The following is a 15,851-nucleotide window of genomic DNA, read 5'->3' on the forward strand; positions in this document are numbered from 1 at the left end:
TGTCAGGTGCTTCACTTAGTTCTGTACAGCAAGGTGATTAAAAATAAGCAATCTACACTACCAATAAAATTTGCATCAAATTGATGAAGAAGTGAGGTGTTTTCTAGTGGGATTCAAACAGACATGTTTCCACTGCAGGTCAGAAGTGACCAAGACATTGAAGGCATTTTCTACCTAGGATGCACCATGAAATCTAAAAGACGTGACAAGTGGCAGCAGGTCTGCCTGAAGGACGGAGCCATCAGCACCAAATATGCTGATGAACCCAAGGAGTTAATTTTTCCCCATTTTATTGGCTGAAAGTTACAGGCCCTGGGGATTCATTCTGTGATCTCCCATGGACCACAGTCAGTTGCCAGGGCAGCTCTGCTGTGGAGCTTGAACAGGAGGCACCAGATCAGCCTCTTATGGTTGGTGATAGCCAAAAGAAGTGCTTTAGAGAAGGTGTAAATCATGTAGAAGATGGTGCAACATTTGGTAAGGTAGGTTAACCCAAACAAATTGTATCTAAATACAGGCCTATGTAAAGGGTAGGAACATAGACTGGAAGCCACTCCAGAAAATCAGGGTAATCCCATAATAACAGCAAAGGTTTTAAGGTCATAATGGGGAAGCAGCTGAACACAGGTTGTGAGGGCAAAACTGCACTAAAAAGAGGTAAAATAGTCACTGTATACAAAGAAAGAAATGTGAGCAGATTCAGGAATGGGCTTCTTAGGTTGTATATAGGGGAGATGAGGCCAGTTCCTGATAAAGCTCGGCTCCAGAGTTTATCTTTTTTAATAAGGATGTAGCAAAATTGGTTACTGCCCAGAAAAAAAAAGAAAACACAGTAAGTGCCACAAAAATGGTTCGAGAACTGAAGTGCTTTAAAGTGAGAAACAGAGAGAGCACAATCTGTCTAGCCTATCAAAAAAAAAAAAAAATGAAAGGTGACTTGATTACAGTGTGCTATTACCTTCGTGAAACAGTGGAAACCATGAAGGGTTTAGCATGGAAGGTAACAAGACCCAGTAAACTGGAATCCTGAGACAGACAAATCTGACATGGTAGGAACACATTTTTAAGAAAAAGGGTCTAAAGCTCTGATCAAGTATCAATGGAAGTAATGAATCCTCCTCCTCTTAGTGTCTTCTGATCAGGACATAGAGCTTTACTTCAAGCAGAAGTCGTGTTTTTGTCAAACATGCCGTTGCTATCTCCCTCATTTTTATGAAAGTCATTCTTTAGCATTTCTAATGGTTGAGACCTTTTGTGGCAGTAAATAGAAGGGAACAACAGAAGGGCCCAGAAATTATTCCTCAGAATACTTTTAAGTACTCAGTAATTACAGCAAGTTTTAAATAATTGAAGAAAGTAGTTTGCACAAAACGTCTGATCTGAATCCTTTAAAAGAAATTCCTGGCTCACAAGATTCTTTCTTTCTGCTCCTTGCAGAATCATTGGCAGGAACATAACAGCATTTAGCAGGTTTTTCCCACTTCTGCAGCTCGTGATGGCAAAGACTGAGGTTTTGGAAATGCCCTAGGAAGGCTGTCAGGAGCCAGCGGGCACTGGGCAGTGACAGCAGACTTGCAAGCCAAGAGCAGCCTCCCTACCAACGTGTGTGAAGCTACTCTCATCACCACCCCTGCAGACCTTAGCCCAAGTAAGGCTCAAGAGAACATTTCCTTCTGCATTTATGCCAGCATTAATGCTACAAATTTTGGTTTCCCTTGTCCAAGATATCCAAGATACAGAAACTGATCCTGCCCGTGGGATACAGGATTCTCTTTTCAAGAAATAATATCTAGAGAATGATCAAAGGCATCCATAGTCAGTGGATTAAATGGGAGCTGGGGATGCTGGCTTATACTAGCTTCCAATTGAGTGTCTGCTGCTGATTTTGAAGTGCCTGAACTAAAGACGCTAGAGACTGAAAATGTTGCCTAGCTGTGCTTGATCTCCATGTCTCAGAGGAGTAAAGAAAGCAATAAAAACTAATACTGTCGGGAACTGCAACATGCCCCTAGTGACAGTGCACAGGAAGCAAGCAAAGCAGAGTAGGAAGCTGCTCCCCAAGCCACCATAACAATGGTCATAAGCAAGGTTATGTTTTGCACCATTTTCAGGGTGACTATGGAATTTATTCCAAAGGTATATGGGGAGCTACAGTGTGGTGAGTGTGAAAAACAGGGGAGAAACAAATTATAATGTAAACATCTAGGGAAGAGACTGAGAAAAAGTGCTGGAGCAGCAGACTAATGCTCAGGGACACCCTGATGTGAATTCTGTGATAGAGAGTGAACATTTGGGACTGAGGTATTTGAACTTCCTACTCAGATTCCTGCAGCCGGCCTGAGTTTGCTGATTTGATTAAGGATTGTCTGTGCCCATGTGAATTTAAATTGATTTCTCATTGCAGCATGAATCCCTCCCTCCTTCCTTCCCTCGCTGCGAGAGAAGGCACAGCAGCTGAAGGCACCTTTGCAAGTCATGCTGACATGGGAGAAAGAAGCTAAATGGAAGAAAGAGGCTTATGGGATAATAAGCAAATACTTTTTAATTAGTGGTGAACTGAGTATTTTTCCTGTTTTCTGCTCCAGATCCTGTCTGACAGAAGAGAAAGAAGGAGGCAGGACTGGGATGGGGTAGGAGAGCACTAGGGTGATTGGGATTCCACCAAGTGGCTTTGCTCCTGCTTTGAGCCCTGATCTCTCACAGCGCGGTCTCCTTCTTGCTGTAATATAAACGATTTTCATTTTCCCCTCTCTGCTGCAACAAGCACAAATTTAAAATTCCCAGAGACACAACTTTGGAGACCTCCTAGTTTCCAAAGGAAAAGTAAGCCAGGTGAACCATGAATTCATCCTGTAGGTGACAGGGACTGTTTTCTGACAGGTTTTCCCTTACCTTTAGCCTCATACAAGCCCCCAATATCATTGATGCATTAGTAAAGTGCCTTGAATCTGCAAGTGACATAATTTGCTTGACAATCAGCATTCTCCATCAGTAATGAAACTAAAAACATAGCTTAATAGACAACAAGGCTAGAGCAGCTGGCAGTGCTGCACAAATCTGGCACTCTTGCTGCTGAGTTTATTAGACGTTTTATAGTCCTGGGAACTAAAGATAATGGATCCCGTTCCCATATGCTGCATCAACAAGAGCTGGGACTCTGTCGTGCCATTGATCTATGAGGCAGCAGTGAACACGACCCAGACACAAATGCTAAAATGAATCAATCCTAAGCTGTTAAAGAGACACCACGAAGCACTTTCCAGTTTTCAGTTCTTGCTTTCTAATCTCCATTCCATGAAATACTCTCCCAAGGGCTTTTAAATACAACAGTTTGCTGCAGACTTTGGGATCAGGTTGAGAGGAATTGCCCCTGTGGATCAGAGAACAGAGATGAAATTTAGAGCCCATTACCCTTAGCAGGCACTTGTGAGCTCCACCCATTCCCTATGAAGCAAAAACCGTTTGGGGATTGCTTTAATTTTTAAAAAGTGTTGTGTGATTATGTTCATACAGCTTTACTGTAGGGTTCATAAAGCTGTTCTCCTCGGATGACTGGAAAACAAACTTTGATTTGTTTCCAACTACAGAAAACTGTAAGTATCTGCAGCCAAGAGAATTTAAAAAAAAAAGAAAAAAGAATCTGACCCCTAGTGAGTACTACTCAGGTGCAAACATTGATACCTTCCAGTGTCAGCGTGTGAAATTGCCGTGGTTGCTGCAGTCTCAAATCCATTACTTTTGAATCTACATCAATGTGCTCTATTTTAGCCATTTAAAACACCTAATACTCAATATCTACAAATTGTTTTAAAGCAAGTATACAAGGAAAAGAAAAACTCTAAAGTAGCAGCCTCTAGACTGACACCTGAAATGTAAAACAGAGACAAGAGAAAAACGCTATGATTAAAATCAGTTTTCAAAGCAAGGAGAAACTGTCTAGCTATGTACACAAAATGAAAGTTTCACCAAGACATTATCGCATAAAATAGTTTGGACAGTTCCTACTCAAACACAGGGTTATGAAAAGGAAAGACAATCAGCTCACTCCTGATTACGGATGCCAAGAGGATCTGATGACGGCCTCAGGCACTTTTGTGGCTCCATATGCCCAAAATCCCTGCAAAATCACATCAAGTGTCATTTGGTATTTAACCTTGCTGTGCCCTTTATGGCAAGAAATAATGCTACTTGGGTACAAACAGCTTCACAAAATCGTGAGGGTTTTCCAGTAATTAGCATCAAGTAAATAATGCAAAAAAGCTGGATGGAGAACTAAAAAAGAGACTGATGTATTCATTAGTGTGGTAAATTATTTTCTCCTATATGTATCTGAATGGATGGACAAATAATGAGTCTCTCAGATTTGTGGAGCATCTCACACCGGGAGAAGACCTGATTGCTGTGCACATTGCATCATTCTGTTAATCTGGACAATGAAACCCAACAGCTGTTTAACAGCACACCCAAGTTTACAACCTGAGGTAGAAGCAATGTAATTATTTTGAGACAAATTAGACTGCTAATGCTAGTATGTGGATTTAAGAGATGAGTTTTTCAATGGCTCTATGAATCCAGACTTAGCTTGGAGGAGCAAAACAAAAAAACTGGGTGCAAGGAAGGGCTCAAGCTTTGCATGATTCAAGCAAATCATGTAGCAGACATTTTTTTTGTGCTGGTCAAGAAAAATACATTTCAATTTTCAATACTAAAGAAAGCTTATTAGGAAGGCTTCTCATTAGGATGCTCCTTCATGGGTATGTTAGCTGTTTGAACTTTTGACTCAAAAGAATACAATAAAAACTAATTTAGGTGCAAGAGGAATAATACAAATACTGATTTTGGTAAAATTATGCTGCTCCCCAAAGAAATCATCTGAAGACTCCAGTACAGATGATGATTTTATGAAAGTGTTCAAGAGAAGTTAGCAGGGTTCAAATTGATGCCTCCAACAGCAGCCAGGCTGTGGTTGACACATGCAATACCTTATGTGAACAGCTCAAAAGGTTCCTGTAAAAGCTAAAACCAGCCCAAAATAATTTTATTTGTTACTACAAATAAGCCATGTTGCACTTATTTGAAATTCATTATTTTTCATATTTTTCTAAAAAAGCTTCCTTTTTAAACAATAATTTTAAACATAATGATTATCTGAACACCTGAAGCCAAAAATACTGCTCCCATCACACCACTGTACTTCACACCCCAGACTGTAGATACTATCATAAGCACATGCCCTAACTATACGCTAGCTACTTCACACCAGGAAAAACGCATGTGTTGAAGAGAGAGGTGAGCATCACACCACACAACCCAGTGTCCAGAATGAAGTGCATCAGATGAGAAGAGTTTTATCCCTATTTCTGCTACTCACGTGTGGCCATTGACCAGCTGAGCTGATGATTCTGGACTCATTACTGCCACAAGCTGGGGTTGGAGTGATTTATGTTTGCATGCGAATGATGCCCATGGCAGAGAGTTGCAACATGCAGAGTCTTGAATTGGCTGCAGCCTGGAAAGGGAGAAGTGAAGAAAAATCATGACATGCTGGGAACTACAGTAACACTTGTGTTCAAACAGTGCTAAAATAAAAAGCTTAATGAAGCTCAGACAAGAGATCTAGTTTGGATCCTGAAAAAAGAAAAACAAACATTTTTCCAAGATCTGAGAGATTTGCAAGGAATTTTTTTCCTGATGGGCTTTCTCTTGCACCTGTCTTCACCCCACCAGGTAGGCCATCCATCCATTCAGTTGGGTTCCATTGCACAACCCTCCTGCTTTTGTCCAGGTTCAATCCCTCAGTCTTTCCTCATTAAGTGAACGATTTAATCTTAAGAGCTCACTAGCTCAGTGACTCCTTATTGGAGGGTGGGATTTGTTCTGTTTGTTTTGTTCTGGAATTTTTTTGTCCCATCTGTTGCTAAAACACCTTAATTCTTGGTATTTAAGGGAGACAAAAGAAGTTACCAGGCTCAGGGGAGGAGGGCACCTGGCTGCACTCCTCCTATCCCAGGGTTTCTCTGGGGGGAGAAGAAATATCACGAAGAACTGGGCTAGGAAAAAGAGTTAAGAGCCCTGACTGTCTTGCTTCTGGGGCTCTGGAGGAGACAGCTGAGCTCCTGCGGCTAGGAGAGAGTTCTCTGTGACCGCCGGAGCCCAGTATCTGCATTTCTTCCTTACTGGGTGAGCTTTCGTTTGTAAGAGCAGCCATTTGAAACTGGGACTTTTATTAACACCAAATTTGACTGGGGAGGACCTTCACCATCCACTCGGGTGCCTCAGGGGAAACCCAGGGGCCCTTCCCCCTGCGGAAGAGTCCAGCTGCAGCTCCTTAGCCCTGCAGCTTTCCTGCCACTGACTGGGGTTGCTTTTCTGCTACACCGTGGCCCAGCATCCCCTGCCTGCCGGGACACACCACAGCTCCTGCCACAGCTGCGGAGAGTCTGCCACCTCTTGCTTGCTGCCCCGGGTGAGCCAGACCTGCTGTTCCAGGCTGTTGCTCGGAGGTTTCCTGCTGCAGTTCTTCCCCCTCATAGAGCCTTCCGCCATTACTGCGTGAGGGAGACACGACTGACTGCGCGCCACAGCGCCCCCTGCAGGCGCGGCAGTTATTGCACGGCCCTGCCCGGCTGGGGGCCAACAGCGCCCCTGCTGGCGGTGAGTGTAACTGCACCGAAGGGAACGTGCCTGGCAGCCCAGAGAAAGCTGCCACTGGGTTTCTGGGTTTTGTTTGTTGTTGCTGCTGTTGTTATCTCTTGTTTGCCCCGTTATAGATACTAGTAAAGAGCTGTTATTCCTTTTCCCATATCTTTGCCTGAAAGCCTTTAATTTCAAAGTTATAATAATTCGGAGGGAAGAGAGGTCATATTCTCTATTCTGAGGGAGGTTCCCACCTTCCATAACAGACACCTGTCTTTCAAACCAAGGCACTCCTATCCAGCAAAACATGCTCCCAGTCTTTCTCTGTTAGTACCTGCTGCCTCAAAGGCAAAGCAGTAAAGCATAGCCTCGCTGGTTTGGTGTACCCTTTTACCTGGGCAGGTTTAGCCACTCTTCTCTGCTCAGCAGGTTTTCCTGGCTGCTGAAACCTCTTACCAGCGCTGCTGCCTGGAGGAGCAGGTGGTTTGGTGTACAGGAACAAGCTGGACAGCTGCCCTTCCTCCTGCTCCTGCCAGAAAAGTGTGCTGCACACCGGGAAGCTTGCGACAGCGTTCAGCCCCTTGCCCATGTGCAAAAACCTCCTGACCCCTGCACATCCCCAGAAGACAGAGCAAATTAAGACTCTGTTAACATGGCACAGAGGGGAGAGCTGGGGCAGCCTGGGCAGCCATGGGGGGGCAGAGTCTGGCCATGGGGCAATGGAGCTGCTAAGATGAGGCTGTACCTCAACAGCACAGGTCAGTCTGTACCAGTCCTGCGTAATCCCCAGGCTGAACTGTCCAAGCCATTAATGAACCCCCCCAATAATTAAACATCATCTACTTCAGCAGCTGCTAGCAGAAAAATAAATAAGACATCCCAACAGAGGAAGATAATTTCACGTTTACGCTTCCAAGGGAAAAGGGAATTTGAAACAAACAAAACATCTTTTTTTTCCCTGCAGAAAGAGAAACTGCCTGTCAAAGCAGGACCGTAACGACACTGAGGACTCTGTGCAAAATTCTTCTGTTTGCTTCTGCATTTGATTAGCTGCCTGCATTATGTGTTTTAATTTCCTGCCATTGAAGCACACTGCTGTCATGGTGATAGATGCTATAGAAATGAGTAAAATAAATAAATAAAAGTTCAGAACACTTTTGACCAAGTCTGCGCTAATTAGTGCATAAGACAAACAGACAAATGTTTTCTGGGATTTGTGTCAACCATATCCAGATTCCTCCCCTGCTTCTCAGATATCAGCAAAACCCTTTCTAGAAATGGAAATAAAGAAAGGCAGCAGATGGTGCTGGGAACACTCTGAGTAAGATGTCTCCATTCAGACCCAGATATTAGTAGCAAACCACAGAGTTAACAAGCATTGTGGAGCAGTGAATATTTAATGTATGGTAGTAGAGGAGTGAGGAAGGCAATATTGCAAAATGACTGGTAAAGGCTAACCAGAAACCATTCAGAATTTGTGTGGGTGTTATGCTACTTCTGATGGCAAAAGCTGATCTAGCAGGAATAGATGGAAGTAGGAGGGGAAGAAGAAGGAGGTTTTCCCTGGGCAGAAACATGGGAGAATGGAGATTAATCTTGCTAACATAGTTTATAACACCAAAATATGTGGTGTGGTACTGTTCATCTCTACTGGACTTCGTAAAGAAACCAAGGTATTAATAATTGTAACTAGCATAGGGTTCAACAAAAAGCATCCTAAAAGTTCTACAGGCATAAAACTGTCTGTACTTTCAAAGTGAGGAAAGGATTTCTATGACTGACAGCAGGAAAGAAATACATAAAAATAACTCCTTTCCAAAACCAAAGAGGAGTTATTATTTCTTGCAGAGCTTCTACCACAAGCCATCATCATCCCCTCCTGGCTGCCTTCCCTGTAGAGATTCAAAGGTAGAACACATATCCTCAAGCCATGTAATATCACTGCTATTGCACTGTCTATGCAGTTCTGATCAAATTTTCTTTGATCAGAAAATTAATCTTAGTCTGAAATAGAAAACCAAAGGGATATTTACTGGACACAGTCTATATTAAATTAGCAGATGCTTAGTATTTTTTTCCAGGGTCCCATCATTTCTCTGACAAATAGAATCTCAATTTGGTCTATAAGTGTAAATTCTAATCTCAGTAATAACATCTCCCATCATATTGCATTGCCACCTGCATATACTTTGCAATGCAAATTGCCCAAAACACATCCTTCCTTTCAACCCACACCACTAAATGGAGGTGAAATCCCACAGCTTGCATTTCTGGCTTTGCACACTCTAACCTGTATACTTTGACCTCAAGTCCACCAGAGTAACTGAATCTCTGCTATTAAAAAAGCATTGCTAGGAATTATATCTTTACAGAACATGGAAGTTTTATCAGTGCTGCTTTTGTTACAATCTGGAAGGAGTTGCTAACCAGTCAGTGTTGGCTGCATTTTTTTTTTTTTTGGTGGCTGTAGTCTTTACAGGGAGATGTGCAGGGTTAACAGAAGAGCAAGTGCACTGCTGACATAGCTATGCAGCAAGGACTGTAAGTAAAGAAGCACAGAGCAAAGCCTTGGGATTCAAGGGACCCTGTAATACCCAGTCGTTCAAGGACAGACCAACCATCTGCTCTGGGGACCTGCTGGTCAGCATTGGTAACTGTGGTATCATTAGCCCAGATCTCACACATGTGCTGCTAAATTCACCTCTCCTCAGAGTGTTTTTGTCTCAGCCAAATCAGAAAAATTATGCCCCAAAACTTATCCAGATGTCACCAGATGACTTGACAAAAGCAGTCACCAGTTATGCAAGGACCAGCACCTTCCACAGCCCTCTCTAACTGATGACTTATGCCACTTTGGCTGCAGAAGAAATGAAGCCTCAGCAACAAAAATCCCATCTGCTATGTCAGAAAACTGCAGTGCTTCGACCTGGCCATCACCAGCTGCTGGTCACTGCCATCAGCAGCCACAGCCTGTGCTTTGACCAGGGAGAGTTCCAGATTTGCTGCATCATCTCATTGTATTTTGGACGCATCTCCTTGCCACCTCCTTGCAGTAGCCCAGGAAGGCAGGGGCAGCTTTTGAGGGTGGCAAGAAACAGCTGAGGAGAGCAAAAAGCCCCAGCTGGAGCCTATGGAAAGCTGTAGGGAACAGGGGGAAGGTGTAGCACACAGCATACAGGCTGGCACAGCCTGTAGCCACTTCGTACAGAAACAGCTCCATCTGCCCAAGCTCAGACTGAAAGCCAGCTGTGCTCCAAAGCACCTAGAGAACAAACTGGGCAGCTGTGGGGAAAAATGCATCCACTGCAGAAGCATTGCTATGAGAACAGCCCAACCTGCTGACTGGACAGCCTGCATGGATCTCACTAACACAGCAGGGTGAGTGACAAAGGTGCCAATTTGCCAGAGCACAGCACATGTACACAGACACTGGCAGGGAAGACGTGCATGAGTGGGAGAAGTTGAGTTCATCACTGCCTCCAATGCAAACTTCAGGAGGGAGAAGTTTAATTCTCTCCAGGAGGTTACTGAATATTCAATTTGAATTGCTGATCGACATGCCTTTTCCAGCAGACTGAAGTGTTTGTGGTGAGGGGCAGGGGTTGCCTTCTGCTGGGTAATGGAGACCCCAGCAGTGTCATGGTCAGAGTGGCAAAGGAGCACCTTGCTTGAGTTGGGTTCCAGGGTGAGCTCCATGTCAGCCCATGCTGCCTGGCTGAGAGCAGAGTGCATGTGGCTGGGTGAGGAGCAGCCTGTTGGGCAGCAGGAAGCATCTTCATAGCCAGCTGTTTGCTCCCAGCATTGTTCAGAGCAAGTTCTGAGCTTCACCATATTCTGCCTTAGGACAGAGCTCCAGCCTAATGCTGGGCTGAGCACAAACTGTGCCTGTGGCCTCAGTGATGAGACTGGGAGCCCTGCAGGGTGACAAATGTCTTCATGACACCTGGACACCCTTGCCTGTGTCAGCTAACTGCACTTGCAGGCTCCAAGGAGACCTTACAACTAGATGATAACACTGCTTTTGTTGCAACGCAAAGGGACAGGGCTGCCGCGTTGCTGTCCTGCAAGCATCACCCTACAAACCCAACTTCTGCGTGTCCTCATATGCATTTCCTCCCAGTTTTAGGTACAGATGCAGATGTTTTGGGGGAGTTTTCTTCAAGGCCACATATATCATCTGTCCTGTAAATGATTGCCGTGGCACCAGCTCCTGTCCTTGACTGTGGTTCTTTGTCAAGCACGGCAGCGATAGCAATCACTTCAGGCTTTGCAAACCTGCAGATCACTTTGCCCATCTCTGTATAAGAAAGAACTAATTAATCTTCACCACATCTTTGTGAAGAAGGTATTATCGTTTATTATCTTTCCTGTTTTACAAATACAAACTGAGATGGCAAAACAAAAAATGATTTGCTGATGGCCAGGCAAAGATAAACACACTGTGGGCAGTAAATATAGCATTGCTCAGTGAAAGAAGGCAGACTGTGAGATTCCCAGTTGTTGCCTTAATGCAGATAATGAAGAATAACCATCCTAATAAACAGCAGTTCTTTGAAATGGAGGCTTTGTGCTCTGAGAATAAGTAGAACAGCAGCCAGAATATTTTACTAATTTTATTGGAAAATAAATACAAAGATGAAGAGTCCAAATTTTGAAACAGAGCAGCAGCTGCACACATTTGGTTTTAGTTTTTTAAAAGAGCACATTTCCCATTTAGGCTTCAAAGTGGCTGCTCTGTCGAAAGGCCCACTGACATATTGAACCTCTTGACATTTTGATTTTTAATTTACTCTGAAATATTGCGGAGGGATCAGTTAAGTGCTGAACTTCATTTTTCTTTTAGTCTACTGCAGTCAGATGGAGTGGAGCTGTGTCTTTAAAATCTTGCCCCATTTTGCCTGTAGTAGGGACATGGAAAATTGGCTTTCTGTGTGTGCAAAGGCAAGAAAGGATGTAGAAAGCTTGCTGAAAAGAACTGAAAATTGCCTGTTTCACTGTAGCTTTGTCTCAGTAAGATGCTCCTTGTCTGTGGAAATAGTAGTTGTTTCCTACCTTCTTATTCTGTATTTCAGCAATTACACTGGCCATTTTAAGAAACTAGTTATAAATGAGGATTATTTTCATGTCTGGTCAAATGTTGAATACTGATTTAGTATTCCTGTGCCACATCCTTGCAAAGCACTTCAAACTGATTTGAGTACATGAGCCTCATCTTTTCAAAAATCTTAACTGAGAAAGAAGTAGCTGAAATTATCCTGAAAAAAAGCACTCAGGTGGCTCATCATTTGTTAACTGTACGAGGTGAGAAGGAAAAAGGCATGACAGTGGCAAAAAAAAAAAGCAAGGGAGGAATTTCTTGGGAACAAGCTCAAGATGCATCCAAAGGGAAATCCCTTAGGACCTCCAGGGTGGTAAACAACTGCCATTAAACCATCCTGCAGCTCTTTGTTTCCCTCACCTTCTTTTTTTCCTTTCTTTCTTGTTGAGAACACTCACACAGTGCAGTGCCCTGAATTTATTCATTCTTTATAACTTCTGATAGATAACTTTTCCATTTTTTTTTTCTCTGAGTTCTGGGCACCACTGCTGGCATTCTAAAGTTTTCTGCTATTAAACAATACATTTAAAGACTAGCCTGAGGAAGTTGCTTCCCTTCTTGATGGGCATAGCACCTGGGCAACCAGCACAAAGACAGATTCAGGGAACTGCAAAGCCAGAATAAAAGTGAGGTCAAAGGGACACCTTCCTCCTATGCTGGTCACATAGAACTGCCCCAAGTAAAGAATGCTCTGGTGCCTTAAATTAGGAGACATGAGCATCGAAAGGGAGAGTACTGTCTGTGACGGGCAGGTTTCCCCAAGCTGCCATGTTTTGTTGTAGCCCAATCCAAAAGGGATCAGTGCAGCCTTTGCCATTGCTGCTGGTTGGGCATACAAAGAGCCCCTTGTCTTTACTTGTGCAAGAGGGGGCCCTAATCATTGAGAAAATTGCTGTCTGGTGAGCAAGACAGAGGCAAAGCAAGACACAGCGTGTGGTACTTGCAGTCACCTGGTCTTTTATTTTTCACTGTGGGAGGGGAGGAGCACCATGTGTGGTTATGTGTTTCTGTGGCACACAAGATGGTGCCACGTTGGGGAATGCTGCTGCCCAAGGTAAGAGGGCTTGGAAAGTGTCTGAGGATGTCAGCTGTTGAGATGAAGATTTGGGAAGATCATAAGGTTCAAGGCAAAGATGACAGAAAGCATAGCCCTTCAAATGGCCTGGGCATCTCTTCAACTGCTTCTACAGAAATTTGTCAGAGACCAGTGGAAGGGGTGACTGACTAAATGCCAGGCAATTTAGCATGCACAGATCAGCAAGGACAACTGTGCATGTGCCAGCAAGATGGATGCAGCACAATCCCATGGATGGTGGTCTGGCGGCAGGGAGCCTACGTGAGCCGAGGCACAAGATCAGAAGGAAAACCTGAGGGGCTCAGGGCAGAGTAGTGACACTTTGCCCTTCTTGGATAGCAAAGAGGGGAGCTGGGCACTGCTCACCGTTTGGTGATGTCTGCCCTGTGGGGAACACAGTACAGTTTACACAAACAAAAGGGTTATTGGATGAACTGGAGGTGTTTCATTGCTCCTGAAAGAAGTCCTTAAGCACATTAGTTAAAATGGAGCTGAGCCTATTCAAAGGTAAGTGAAAGGTGCTTTGGAGCCTGACTGCCATTGGGGAGTGTGTGATGAAGGTTTGGCCAGGACAAGTCCATCATTAACCCAGACAAGCCATCAACCCTGGCAATGCAGTTCAGGGAGGCTGTCTTGCAGAGAGAAACCCACCAGCTACCAAGGCAAGGGTCTGCCCTGGGGGTCTGCACTGGGAGATAGCTCCTCTGTGTTTAATTACAGGACGAGAGCATCAAAAAGGCCCAGCTGAAGAAGCAGAGGAGCTTTCCCAGTTTTCTTTCCATTCATTTAGTTATACAGGTGCCAGGTTTGCAAGCACAACATCTTATTGAAGTTTCAGACAGATTTGTATTGATTTGAAGTCAGAGCAATGTCCAACTAAGTGAACCTGCAATAAACTAATTTTATGCCAAGTTAAGCCTGTACAAAAACATCTTGCAGTGGTTAAAATGAATTGGCATTTAAACAAAGTAAACATAATTTGATAAAACTTCAGTGAGAAGATGAGACTACTCATATTGTGGCCCTGCAAGAGCATTTGAGAGAGTTATTCATATAATTCCTGAGCCACAGAAAAAAAGATTTGAATCTATAGAGCAACATCAAATAGAAAGAATTTTATTAACATATTTTTTAAACATTCTGATTGCAATTTAAAGACCTAGTTCTAATTCTTTGACCAAAATAATTTGCTATTATAGTATAATTCACTATTCAAAGAGAGTAAGGTGGCAGACAGTGTCTAAAGCCAAGACAAAACTACAAGATGGCATGTAAAATAACTGTAATTAAACAATCAAATGTAGCAATTAAACATGAATGATTCTTTATTAGGCTGAATGAGGATGCCAAACAAGGCTCCACAGGTGGCAAGTTTATTCCCCCATGCTTGTTGGTATTTTCATTAGCAGCTCTTGGCATAGTCAGGCATGCAAATCTGTCTGTGTTTTTAAGAGCAAGCCCCTACTTAGGTATCCTTCAAACCAAGGAGGGTATGCAAATATCAAGGAAGACAGGATTAATATATAATGATGGTGTTTTGGACATAAATTGAAGAAATGTGCTGGGAGTCACCAAAGTCAACATTCTGCACGGGGAATAATGAAACACAGCACTGTAGCGTGGCAATAGAACATTCTGGGAAGAGGGTTGTTTTGCTGTGGTATCCAGAGGTCACCAGTAAACCCCTGAGAGAGGTGCCAACAGCACTGCTCTTTGACAGAGACAACATCCAGGCAGCCAAGATGGGCATTGCTGGGTGCCGCGGCTGCGACTGGGTAGCAGTGCTTTGTGAAGCATGGGAACTCTCCTTGCAGGCGGTGCTTTTTCAGAGCCAACTTCCATTCCAGCAGCCACAGGCAGAAAGTTTTGTCATGCCTTGCAGCCCTGCTACCCTGGAGACACGCCAGGGAGGCATTGGCACAGCTGCTAGGTTTGCCTGGGCTGGTATCCAACATGACCAGCATCACTCTTGCAGGAGCAGGGTCACCAACTCCTGGAGCCACCTGCTGCCTTGAGCCTCTTTGGGGCAGGATTTTTCCTGGATGCAATACCTTCCCCAATGCTCGCCAAAGCCTGAAGGCAGGGATTGGGTTCTGCCTGCAAAGCAGTATCTGTCTAGCAGGAACTCGTAAATATATCACTCCTGGCTCAACACCCAAACAGTCAAACCCTACATGAACCTGCACGTGGGACAAGCTGCCAAGCAGAGCTGTGGGAAAACCAGGTGAGATGGTAATGCTAGTTATGCTGCTCTCCTTCAGCAACAGAGGCAATGGCACTCAGCAATAGAGCACTGCCTTTGCTGTGGGGAACAGTTTATTTTTAAAGAATAATCCAAAAGAGCTCACAGGAAAGTAGCAGAGGTGATAAAAGATTTGGAAAATAAGACCTGTGAGAGAAAGGCATGTTCAGGATGCAGAAGAGAGGGCTGAGGGGACACATAACTGTCTACAAGCATGTTAAAGGGCATTATAAAGAAGACTGGGACCAATTCTCATTAATTAGAGAGGACAGAATGGTAAGGAATGTGTTTTAAGTCCAGTAGGCAAAAATTAGATCAAATATTAAGGAAAGCTCACCAAGATCAAACAGATAATGCAGCAATCTGCCAGAGAAGCACAGACAGTGGGCACCACTGCACAGATGCCAGGAGTGACCAAGCCCCTACAGGCAGTAGCAATCCACCCAAGCAATCCTCTGGTAGGCAGGCTGGAGACTGTGGCTAACGCACTGGGGATCTCCTGTCTCCGAAAAGGTTCGTGAGTACAACAAGGCACCCCAGAAAGAACAGACTACATGGCAGGGCTAGAAGCTATTCAGATGTGAGGATCTCAGTGACAGGGCAGAGTTTCTGCTGCAGCATGGTCAGTATTGATGACTATTGTCAAGCACTCTGTCCTTGGTTCCCAGCTGCATTTTCTCACCAGGGATGGAAAGTGACAGCTGGTCCCTCTCATGCCTGGCTGTGACATGCACTTGGGGACCACTGCCAGACTCGGGCAGTTTCTGGTCTTTCTGTCCAGTCCTGAGATGACACACAGA

At 44.1% G+C, this 15,851-nt stretch overlaps 1 long non-coding RNA gene across 1 annotated transcript; it reads right to left on the bottom strand.

Moving 5' to 3' along the window:
* Positions 1 to 2,870: 2,870 nt before the first annotated feature.
* LOC146438057 (uncharacterized) lies at positions 2,871 to 7,113 on the bottom strand. The gene is made up of 4 exons (XR_014851652.1): positions 7,031 to 7,113; positions 5,372 to 5,509; positions 3,682 to 3,865; positions 2,871 to 3,370 (listed from the first exon to the last, which is right to left on the bottom strand). It is a non-coding gene; the product is annotated as an uncharacterized LOC146438057 (long non-coding RNA).
* Positions 7,114 to 15,851: the final 8,738 nt, after the last annotated feature.

Source organism: Lichenostomus cassidix, chromosome 4 (genome assembly GCF_008360975.1).
Source record: "Lichenostomus cassidix isolate B80296 chromosome 4, HeHo_3.0, whole genome shotgun sequence".
Lineage (NCBI taxonomy): Eukaryota > Metazoa > Chordata > Aves > Passeriformes > Meliphagidae > Lichenostomus > Lichenostomus cassidix.